The 12,295-nt window shown below is 50.5% G+C and overlaps 1 long non-coding RNA gene across 2 annotated transcripts; it reads left to right on the plus strand.

Moving 5' to 3' along the window:
- Positions 1-3,454: 3,454 nt before the first annotated feature.
- Positions 3,455-8,724, plus strand: LOC145721552 (uncharacterized). 2 transcript variants are annotated; one of them, XR_014145296.1, is made up of 3 exons: positions 3,455-3,588; positions 3,725-3,877; positions 8,571-8,724. It is a non-coding gene; the product is annotated as an uncharacterized LOC145721552 (long non-coding RNA). The 2 variants fall into 2 exon arrangements; XR_014145295.1 differs by lacking the exon at positions 8,571-8,724 and adding an exon at positions 4,245-5,559.
- Positions 8,725-12,295: the final 3,571 nt, after the last annotated feature.

The following is a 12,295-nucleotide window of genomic DNA, read 5'->3' on the forward strand; positions in this document are numbered from 1 at the left end:
AAGGAGAGACGCACGTGTGGAACGGCTGTGGAGCCCCATGTCTCTTTTCTGGCTCTGGGTTCTGGACGTTGGAGCCACAAAGTCCCTCCCTCCGTCCTTGGCCATTGGCTCCTTTGGAATCCATTAGCGAGTTTCACCATTGTTTTTCTGATTTCATTAAAAAATGCCACCAAGACACATGCTCTGCAGTATGTCACTTCAGTCCTAAGTGGGGCATTTTTGCTAGATGGATCGATTTTTTAAATGACAGCATCTGTCTGCTTGTACACATTTATTTATAATTCCTCCCTTGGCGATTAGAGCCGGGGAATTGGTGAGCGGTAACCAGCTGTTTGAATTAGCCAGGAAGGAAGGCAGGGATGTGATCTGTGAAGGAGTACCAGAGCCCTGGCCGGAAGCAACAAAAATGGAACAGATGCCCCCAAATACACCATCCCGGGGAGGGACTTATAAATCACATACACTGCCAGCCCAGCAAGACAGCAGCCGAGCTGGGTGAGGCGGAGAAGCCCGTGACTGTGGGTGGCTGGGTTTGGCCCCCTCGGGGACTTAAGGGCTGTGTGTGGGAGGATGGCAGAGTAGCTGAGGGGGTGGTCCCTGGTGAGCTGGACCCTCTTTTGATTCCCCATTGCGCTCAGGGTGAAACCCAAGTCTTCCCCCTGGTCCACAAGGCCCTACAGAATGGGGTCCTATTACTCCTCTGCCCTCCCTCCCTCCTGTTCTCCTGCCTCCAGCCACCCCAGCTCCCTGGGGGTCCTTGCTGCTCCGAGGACGTGCTGAGTGCGCCCCTCCTCAGGGCCTCTGGGGCTCCAGCTTCCCCTGCCTGGAGCTCTCCTCCTCCAGGCTTCTTTCCACCTGTGATCCCGATGTTCCATGGCCCAACTCAGGATTTTTCAATTGTCCCAAGGCGTGAAAGCGATACATATTTAGTAGAAACCATACTAGGAGTTTTCAGTGTGGATTTTTCCCTGGGCTGGTGACAGGCAGTGCACATCCTCGTGTGATGCGGGGCAGGGGCAGCGGGCCAGGCGATCGCCAGGGTCAACCGCTGACACTCACAGTTGTCCTGTACCCATATAAGCCTTCTGTTTGCCGCTTTCAGAACAGTATTCAGTTACCGGAGCTAGTCAACACTTATTTACAAAATAGGCTCTGTGTTGGGTGCTTTTGCCCAACTGCAGGCTAAAGTAAGTGTTCTGCGTGCATTTAAGGTAGGCGAGGCTAAGCTGTGATGTTTAGTAGGTTAGGTTAGGTTAGGCGCTCATGATAGCAAGGACCTTGTCCATCTTGTTCGCTGCTGAACTGTGCCCGGCACACAGTAGGTGCTCAGTAGAGATCTGCTGACCCCATGAAGGGATATTTCATTTTGGGGGAGGAGGGGACACATTGCCCCCTCTTACCCTCCCTCTCTGCTGTTTTGGGGGGGGGTCACAGAAAGCCCAGGTCACTTAGGGTGGCTCCCTGGGGACAACCAGTCCTGTATTCTTGATCTCCGTAGCTCCCCAGGGTCTAGCCAGAGGCTGGCGCACAGCAGGTGTTCAATGAATCATTATTAAATAAAAAGATGCCTCAATGACCCAACTTGACAGTCAACAATGCTCCAGGCAAAAAAGAAAGCATCATCCAGATGCCTTCTTCTCTTTCCTTGCCCAACACCAGCGAGTCTGACCAGCAGCACCTCTAAAATCCGCCTCGATGGAAGCTCCAGTCTCCAGTTCCTCCTCTAGTCCGCAACCCTCACCCAGACAACCCCAACTCCTCGCCTGTCCTGGCTGCTACTCTTGCGCCCCCTACAGTTTAGCCAGAGGCGATCTGAATCTGTCAATCATGCCGTTCTCCCACTCACCACCCTTCAGGAAGCCCAGGTGTCATCTCAACTGTCACCTCCTCCCCTGACCACCCCATCTCATCCGGTAACCCAGTCCGTGCCCCAGCCCCGCAGAGATGAATGGCTCCAGGAGGAGGGGCGGAATTCCAGGTGGGGCTGCCCGGTCCCCTCCCCCACCTCTCCCCACCTGCTTTTGTGGGGGAAGCAGCATCACATTTTGATACATGACTTGATATTTTCTGTTTTCCTCCTTCCTCCAGTTCCCCCTTTTCCTTCTCATCAAAGCAGGCAGCTGTGGCCTCAGGGGAGAAATATAGCAGAAGGGGAGGAAGAAATAGCTCATAAGTCTTTTTTGGCTTTTCTTCCCTTTTAGGAGAAGTTAGAAGCTGCAGGGGATTTGAGGCGCTAAGAAACATCTTGGAGCAAGAGTGGGGGGAGAAGGGGACTCCCTCCACAGACTGCAGAGAGACTGCACTTGGCTGGGGCAGGGGAGGGGCGTGGGGGAGAGTGCTGCCAGCATTAAGTCCTGGACTCCACTGCCCTGCGTCTCCCTGGGGAGGCAGCGAGGCCCTGGGGAAGAGGCTGCCTCTAAGACCAGAGACCCCAACCCGGGGCCCCCTTGGGCTGCATCCTGCCCACAGCTATGCCTGTTTCGGCTCATGCTTTTTTTTTTTTTTTTTAGTTGCCAACATCTAAGAGGTTGTATATTTCAAATTTCTCTTGAAAATTCATTTCCAGATTTGTAGTTGGTCTTGAAAGAGGAGACTGGGCCAGCACTGGGCCTGTGCTTGCATGAGGCTGCCCCCAGTGGGCCTGGCATGAACTCACTACTTCCCCCACAGCACCCCCTCCTTGCTGCTGGGTCACAGCCTGTCCCCTTGGTTCCTTTTCCTGACCAGCCTCTGAGTTCTCCAGCTCTGGATCACGGTGCCAGAGGCAGCCTCAGTGAAATTTCCAGGGTCTCGAGCATGTTCTGAAGGCCACAGAGAGCTTCTGCTTCTGAAGGGGTCACGTGGACAGGAAGGACGGGCATCTCGGGGGTAACCCATGGGGACAGATCCCCCACACATCCCACCCAAACTGACTGGCATCTCGGCCTAACACCCAGTCCCGACCCCAGAAAGAAGCAGGCCAAGAAGGTCTGAATTTGCTTTGGTGCCGGCTCGTAAGGGTCAGAGATTTTCAGTGGGTTAAGAAAAAATTTTAAAAACTGATATATTTCCTGAGCCACCCAATTTGTAGATGAGAGGAAAGGCTGATGCCACACATTACTCATTCTTCGGGGTCCAGTGTGTCCCCCCAGAAACAAAAATACCATTCTTAGGGTGGCTTTCTCACAGGACCGGCACAGTAGGGGGCCCTTTATATTCTCAAACTCCTGCAGACATCAGAATCATCTGGTGCTCAAGGCCTTTAAAACACAGATTGCCCGGCCCAGCCTCACTGTTTTGGATTCAGCGGGTCTCCAGTGGGGCCCTAGAATTTGTCTTTCTAGTAAGCTCCCAGGTAATGCTTATGCTGCTGGTCTGGGGAGCACTCCTTGAGAAGCACCCATTTAGAGAATCGTATTAATTATTTCTCACAATCTTATTAGGGAGGAGGAGGAGGAGAAGGAGAAGAAGGAGGAGGAGGAGGGGGAGGAAGAGGAGGAGAAGGAGAAAGAAGAAGAAAAAGGAGGAGGAGGAGGAGGAGAAAAGTTCATTTGCTCTCTTATGAAGCCAAGCCCGGCCACAAGGACGTGCATCTCTGACCTTGCAGAGGTGATGTGTCTGAGGGGGAAAGGATGGGTGGGTGGGGGTGGGGGAATGCCTAAGCCTGACTCCTCTCTTAGGCGGTGAGAAAAATAGTAGAGCAGTCCTCCCCCTTATCTGCGGTTTTGCTTTCCGCGGGTTTCAGTTACCTGCAGTCAAACCACGGTCCCGAAGCAGATGATCCGCTTCCTGCCATATGATCATCACCAACAGCCTAACACTACGTCAAAATGCCTACGTCACTTCATCTCATCACGTGGGCATTTTAGCATCTCACATCATCACAAGAAGACAAAGGGTGAGTACAGGACACTAAGATAGAGAGAGACCACATTCACACGACTTATATTACAGTGTATTGTTCTAATTGTTCTATTTTATTATTATTGTCGATAATCTCTTTCTGTGTCTGATTTATAAGTTAAACTTTATCACAGGTGTATGTGTATAGGAAAAAACATAGTATATACAGGGTCGCGTAATACCTGGGGTTTCCAGCATCCACAGGGGTCTGGAATATATCCCCGTGGATAATGGGGGGATTATTGTAATACGTCACAACTTTACAGCGATCACCATGCATTATCTGAAGCCCGTGGCACCTGTCAACTCCTCCAGCCCTCACAATAGCTCACTGGAGTCTCCTTGTCACCCTCACTTTATAGATGACAGAATCGGATCCACTCCGTCCAGTCAGCAGGCTGAGGAAGAAGGTGTGCTCACCTGCGAGGCTTTCCTGGGCGGGGTCTGGAAGCGATGATGTCACTTCTGCTCACTTTCACTGGCCGGAACTCAGTCACATGATCACACCTCACTGCAAGGGAAGCTGGGAGATGTAGTCTCGCCCTGCGCTCAGGAGAAACCGGAGATGGGATTTGCTGACTGGGCGGCAAGCTCGGCCCAGGCTCTTTCCTGCATTAAGGCCATTGAAGCCCCAGAAGGAGATGTTACGAAAGAGTCACACTGCGGCTGGACTGGAGTTCAATGCCAGGCCTCCTGGCTCCTCAGCACAATGGTACCTGGCTTCCCATGGAAGGGGAGGGGGAGGGCAAGGAAGCCGAAGAACAGTGGGGTGAATATTGTCAACCAGGAATAGGAAGCTATATTCGAGGGACAGTGGGCAGAGGTGGGACTTGGAGCACCAAGACGGGGTTTTAAGGCCTTTGAGGCCATTTTTCGCTGTGTGGCATTGTACAACTCAGTTTTTCTCTGAGCCTCAGTTTATTGTAATAGGATGATAACCTGTCTTTTTTTTCTTTTAAGATTTTATTTATTTTATTTGAGAGAGAGTGCGCGCAAGCAGGGGGAAGATCAGAGGGGGAGGGAGAAGGGGAAAGGATCCCAAGCAGACTCCACGCTGCGAGCGGAGCCCAGCATAGGACTTGATCCCACAACCTCAAGACCATGACCTGAGCCAAAACCAAGAATTGGACGCTTAACAGACTGAACCACCCAGGATGATGCCTATCTCGCTAGGGTATTTATGAGAGTAAAATGGGATAACACAGCCAGCCCGGGCAGCCCTTTATGTGCTCATTTAATCGGAATCAGAATCTGTGTTGGGGGTTATCACCCAGGACTGCACATCTGAATCACCTGGGGAGCTTTTCAAAAGGCCCACTGCCGGGTCCTTACCCTAGGATGTTCTGACTCATGTATATGGGGGCGAGGTCAGAGCCTAGGTACTTTCTAAAAATTCCTCAGGTCGTTTTCATATGTAGCCAGGCTTGAGAACTACCTTTTATGGTTATTGACTATCAATCAGAATGGACCAACTGAGGGGGTGCCTGGTGGCTCAGTCGTTAAGCGTCTGCCTTCAGCTCAGCTCATGATCCCAGGGTCCTGGGATCGAGCCCCGCATCGGGCTCCCTGCTCCGCAGGAAGCCTGCTTCTCCCTCTCCTACTACCCCTGCTTGTGTTCCCTCTCTCGCTGTCTCTCTCTCTGTCAAATAAATAAATAAATAAATAAATAAATCTTAAAAAAAAAAAAAAGAACAGACCAACTGAGATCTCCTCCTTCCTTAAGGAGTGAAGGGATCCAGGGTCTCCCTGGGAGAAGGCCTTTAGGGTTGGGCTGGGGTTGACCTCAACACCCTTTTGGGGGACCCCCCACAAGCCGCGCGGGTGGGTGGGCCTGGAGCAGGAGAGGTCTGCTGTATTTGGCTTGTATCTCGGCTGAAAAGCAGTGCAGAAAAGTGCCTGTGGAAGGAACGGGAATGAAGGCCTGGTCCCGCCCTGGATTTTTCTCTCCATCATCTGCTCCACTGAGACTGGCAGGTGCCAAAACTTACAAATGGCCCTGGCCATTTGTTGTTCCACGTACAATAGTAAAGTGTCATAATTTCTGGGCGATGACCAGGTGGGACAACTTTCTGCCTACTCAGGTGACATGTGGTAGCCGACATTTGAATGAGTCGCTTTGCAGGACCGGCAAGAGACAGGAAGTGCCACCTCGGGGCTGTCACTCTCAGGGAGAGGGGAACAGCTGTAGGCTTGTGACTCCGCTGATTCATTTGGTGTTCCCCCCCTCCCCCGAGATGGGCGTAGAGGTTGGGGCCTGCAGATTTTTTATTTAACAGAAGATTTACTGTGTACATTGTACTTCACATGTTGCTTCACGTGGTGCTTTACGAATGTTAACGCAATTAAATCCCTACCATAACCCTATAAGGTTGATACTATTACTAGCCTCATTTTATAAATGGGGAAACTGAGGCACAAAGTGCTAAGTAAATTGCTCAGGGTCCCACAGCTGGTGAGTGAGTGGCGGAGCTGGGGTTCAGTGGATGCCACGTGGCCTGGCTTTGGCGTCTCTGCTCCTAAGTGCTGTCTTGCACTCGGGGTGACCAGCCATCTTGGTTTTCCTGGGACTGAAGTCTGTCCCAGGATGGATGCAGGACTTTGATGACTGGGACAGTCCTGGGCAGACTGGGACAGTTGGTCATCCTGGCTGGGATGCTCCTTGAAGTGTCGCTGAGGACAGAAGATGGTTGATGATGAAAACAGAAGCCCCCCACTCGCCAATGTCCCTACAATCAGTATGCATAGGTTTTCCCCAACCCTGGCAATAAAATGTACAAGGTCCGTGTTAGAGCATGATAAGGACAAACATGACCCCTGCATTCTTGGAGCTGACATGCCCCTGTGGGGAGAATGACAATAAGCAGTTAGACAAAGAATATACTGGATCCCTTCAGATTGTGACCATGCTTTGAAGGGAATGAGGTGACAGAGGTGTTCAGATGGGGAGTTAGGGAGGGCATCCCTGGGCAAGCCACATTTGAAATAATAAGATGTGGCTATCAGGCTCCTGGCAGAAGGGATAGCAAGTGCAAAGGCCCTGAGGTAGGAACAGGTTTGGCTTAGTGAAAGAGTAACAAGAGCTTGAGGGAACGGTAGGGGATGAAGGAGGTGAACAGGAGATGAATGTGGGATGCGGCAGTGACAAGGAATCTGGATGATATATTAAGAACAAGGCAGGGGCACCTGGGTGGCTCAGATGGTTAGGCGTCTGCCTTCAGCTCAGGTCATGATCCCAGCGTCCTGGGATCGAGCCCCGCATTGGGCTCCCTGCTCAACGGGGAGCCTGCTTCTCCCTCTGCCTCTCTCCCTGCTCATGCTCTCTCTCTCTCTCTCTGTGTCTCAAATGAATAAATACAATCTTTAAAAAAAAAAAAAAAGAACAAGGCAGCCCCTGGAGGATGTTGAACAGAGGAGTAAACTGGCTTGAGTTACACTTTGCAGTGATGGTTCTGCCTGCTGTGTGGACCAAGGACGGTGAGGGGCTGCAGGAGAAACAAGGAGGCTCATCGGGACGCTCATTGCCCTAGTCCAGGCAGAGGTGAAGATGGTATAGACTAACATGGGAGCAGTTGAGTCAGGATGAAGTGGGTGGATTTGGGAAATATTTTAGGCATAGAGGGATGAAATCTGCCAAGGCTAAGAAATGGTGTTGGGGCGGGGAGGTAAGGACAGGCCCCCCTCCTGCTGGAAGGGCAGAGGCAAGAGCACCAACAGAGATCCACGTACCATGTGTCAAGTTAACACGACCATTAAATAAAATATATCCTGCCCTCCTGTCCTGGCAAATCTCTCTTTGTCGGGACCCGGAAGGCCAGGTTTGCACTACAGCTTCTGTGACTCCTCGGGGTTCTGTGGCAGAATGTGGCAGCCAGGAGAGACTGGGGCAGTGTCCTCTGAGGTGTGAGGCCCCTCCTGCCTGCATCTAGGAGCTGTCCCGGGTTAGGGAGAGGGCGAAATCAGGGCTGACACCTGGGTTTTTGGCTTGAGAATAGTTGAGCCCAGACCCATCCTCCATTGTGAAGCTTCTTTTTTTTTTTTTTCTTCAATGTTTCCCTCCCCCATGGCTGAGTTCCTGGTCTCTTTCTCTTCTCCCTCAAAACTCTGCTTTGGCAGGTTTAATGCAGGCAGGTCTTTGCCACTGACTTTGCAACCCCAGCCAGTGTCTAGTCCTCTTTGAGCCTCAGCATACTTAGCTGTATAATGGGACCACTGATACATTCTTCCTACCTCCCTGCCACTTGGTGAATGAAGAATGCATGTAGAGTGCGTGTGGCAGAGACGGTTGTCCATTTGCCAAATCCCTGTGCTTTTTCCTCTGGGCACATGGCCTGCATTTCCCAGTCCTAGTTGCCGTGGAATATGGCCACGGGACTAAGTTGTGGCTCATGACATGTGACGTCATCACTTCCAAACCAGCCTATTACAACCTCCCCCGTGAGATCCTTCTTACCGCGCCCCTGTCCGCTGGCTGGATGGAGGCTCCAGCAGATGGCTCTGACACCTTAGAACAGGGCTACATCCTGCCTGCTGCCTGTTCTTGTCAGTAAAGTTTTATTGGCACACAGCCACGTCCATTCATTTCTGTATCATCTATGGCTGCACATTCTCACTGTAATGGAAGAGTTAAGCAATTGTGACAGACTATATGACGCACAGAGCCAAAAATATTTACTATCGTGCTTTTACAGGAAAGTTTGCTGACCCTTGCCCTAGGTCAAGCCATGAGACAGGAAGAGCCTGGAGCCCTGAGTAACCACATAGAAGGTGGCCACATGGATGCCAGGAACCTCTATGTGGGATTCTCCCTGAGCAAGAATAAAAGCTTATTGTGCAAGCCTTTAATATGTTGTGGTTTCTTTGTTATAGCAGCTGGTATTGCTTATCCTGACTCATGCAATGCCTGCTACATTGTAAGCAAACAACAAATGATCACTTCCTCTCATTCTCCTTATTTTTACACTCTCCATAAACGATTGTGTTTGGAACAGCTCAGGAAAATAGATTGGGCTTGATTCAGGCTCTCTCTCATCCTCAAGTCTTGGTGCAAGCTGCTCCTAACTGTTCTGCCAAGAACATTTGTTCCCCGTTTCTTCACCCTACTGTCTCCTACTGATTAATCCTTCGGGACTCAAAGTAGCCAACACGACTTCCAAGTAACCTTCCTTTCCTCCTTTGTCCTCCAAGATTGGGTTAGGTGCCTCTGTAGCGTGTTCCTAAATAACCTTCCAGAGACAGTATAGCAGAGTGGTAAAGAGCTGAACTCGGGCTAGGCCACTTGACGTCAAGTCCTGACCTGCCACTTACAAGGTGTAAGACATTGGGCAAGTAGCTTCACCTGTAAGTGTCTCCATATCCTCATCTGTAAAATGGGAATATCTGGTATCTGTCTGGTAATGTGGTTGTGGGAAGTAAGTGAATTAAAGAGCTTAGAATAACATCTGCTGCCCGGGAAGGGCTGAAGGAATGTTAGATGACATTAGGACCATCATTTTTATTGCTGTTCCTAACCCAGCATGGATCCCACGCTCCCCAGTGATAACATTTCCCAGTGGGATATGAGATACTTGATGCATAACAGACTCTTGATACACATGGTTTGGTAAATGAGTGAACTGGTAGCTGGTGCTCAGTCCTCTGGGGCTGGGGATAGGGCAGGCCTTCCAGACAGAGCTGCCCAGGTTGTGCCTTAGAGAGGACTAGGGACTAAGGTAAAGTCATGTAGTTTGAGCAGGGGCAGTGTCTGCGCAGAGGAGATGGCTATAAGCTGGGGAGCCCAGCCACTCCAGCAAGCTTAAGTAGGAGAGGAATAAAAAATGACTCAACAGATCACAACATTTCCAGAGGACATAAGATGTGGAAGCTATACATGCAAGAAAAAAAATCTAAATTACACCCCCAGACAGCTCTGGGAGAGACCCTATCCCAGCCATCCCCAGCGAGAGGCAACCCAGTTGTATGTGCTTTCCATCATAACCCCTGCGCAGCTATTCCAAAAGCAGGATGTCTCTGCTGTCCTGTTGAGACAGATGGCACTGGAGAATGTGCAGAGTCTGGGAGACAGAGCCTCTTTTGTTTTTTAAGATTTTATTTATTTTATTTTGAGAGAGAGCATGGCGTGGGAGGAAGGGCAGAGGGAGAGAGAGAATCTCCAGCAGATTCCACACTCAGCGCAGAGCCTGATGCGGGGCTTGATCCCACGACCCTGAGATCATGACCTGAGCCAAAATCAAGAGTCAGACGCTTAACTGACTGAGCCACCCAGGTGCCCCATAGAGAGGGAGCCTCTTGATGCCAACCCCTACCAGACCCTTCTACTTGTCCAACAGCATCGTGGGTAATAATTATGCCAACTAACATTATTAAATCCCCAAGGGCACTGAGCGCTGGGCCGTGTGTTTTACAGCATCATCTCCCATCATCTTGACAACAATCCAGGGAGGTATGTGCTGTTATAAATTTCATTGTACATATGAGTGGACCAAGGCTCAGGGAGGTTAAGTAATTTATCTGAGGCCACACAGCACAACTGAGGATTCAAATTCAAGTCAATTCCAGAGCTCAGATTCTTTTTTTTTTTTTTTTTTTGGCCAATGTAATATTTTTGATAATATGTTTTTATCTTGCTATGTACTTTTTAAAAAACTGAAGTAGAGTTGACACAATGTTATATTAGTTTCAGGTGTACACCATAGTGATTTGACAAATACATTATAAAAGTGTAACTACCATCTGTCTCCATGCAACACTATTACAATACCACTGATTATATTCCCTATGCTGTAACTTTCATCCCCATGACTTATTCATTCCATGATTAGCAGCCTGTATCTCCCACTTTTAGTACTATTCCATTGTGTGTGTATATATATATTTATACCACATCTTCTTTGTCCATTTGTCTATCGATGGACACTTGGGTTGTTTCCATATCTTGTTGAAAGCCCAGATTCTTAGCTACCACATCATGCTGCTGTCTCTACTCTCCTGGGGAACCTACTTGGTGATTCAGACAGTGGAGGGAAGGAGGGCATTTGTGCATTCGTGAAACCCGGTCTGGACCAATAAATACTCCCCCTGGGAAGGGTATTCGACTTGTGGTAGTCAGAGGGGTCCCTAGCATGGGGGACTATGAGCTCCAGGGACCCAAGGGTAAGAAATGGAACTAAGTTCCTGTCAACAGGGCTGATGACATTAATGCTCGGGATTCTTCTGTCCTCCCCTCTTTCCTCCCTTCACTTACCATTGTCACAACCACCACCACCACCACCATCCTATTATCACTATCCCTGCCACCACACTCCACCATTACCACCACCAGCCTGCTGTCCTTATTACATTATGACCGTGATGATGATCATCACCCAAGGCCCTACCACCATCATCATGCACCACTGTCACCAAACTACTGACACCATCACCGAACTGTCAGTGCTACCATGTCTGCCATCATTATGACATCATCACCACCACTACTGTCACCATCATCAATCCTACCAGTACTGTCATCATCACCCCTATTCTGTGAGCCTGTTCACCATCATCTCTCACCACAGTCCACCCACTGTCATTACTACCCAACTGTCCTTGTCACCACCCGACCACCACCATCACCACCACCATCACCACCATCACCACCACCACCACCATCATCACCATCATCACCACCATCACCACCACCACCACCACAACCATCATCACCATCACCATCGTCACCACCACCACCATCACCACCAGCACCACCGTCACCACCACCACCACCACCACCACCACCACCACCATCACCACCACCATCACCACCACCACCACCACCACCACCACCACCATCACCACCACCATCACCACCACCATCACCACCATCACCACTGCCATCACCATCACCATCACCACCCCCATCACCACCATCACCACCACCACCACCATCATCACAATCATCACCACCATCACCACCACCACCACCACCACCACCACCACCATCATCACCATCATCACCACCATCACCACCACCACCACCACCACCATCATCACCGTCACCATCATCACCACCACCACCATCACCACCAGCACCACCGTCACCACCACCACCAGCACCACCAAAACCACCACCACCATCACCACCACCATCACCACCACCACCACCACCATCATCACCATCATCACCACCATCACCATCATCACCACCACCACGACCACCACCATCACCATCATCACCATCATCACCACCATCACCACCACCACCACCACCACCATCATCACCACCACCATCACCACCATCACCACCACCACCACCACCACCACCACCATCACCACCACCACCACCACCACCACCACCACCATCATCACCATCATCACCATCATCACCACCACCACCACCATCACCACCATCACCACCACCACCACCATCATCACAATCATC

Source organism: Leptonychotes weddellii, chromosome 5 (assembly GCF_054177405.1).
Source record: "Leptonychotes weddellii isolate Sample4059 chromosome 5, ASM5417740v2, whole genome shotgun sequence".
NCBI lineage: Eukaryota > Metazoa > Chordata > Mammalia > Carnivora > Phocidae > Leptonychotes > Leptonychotes weddellii.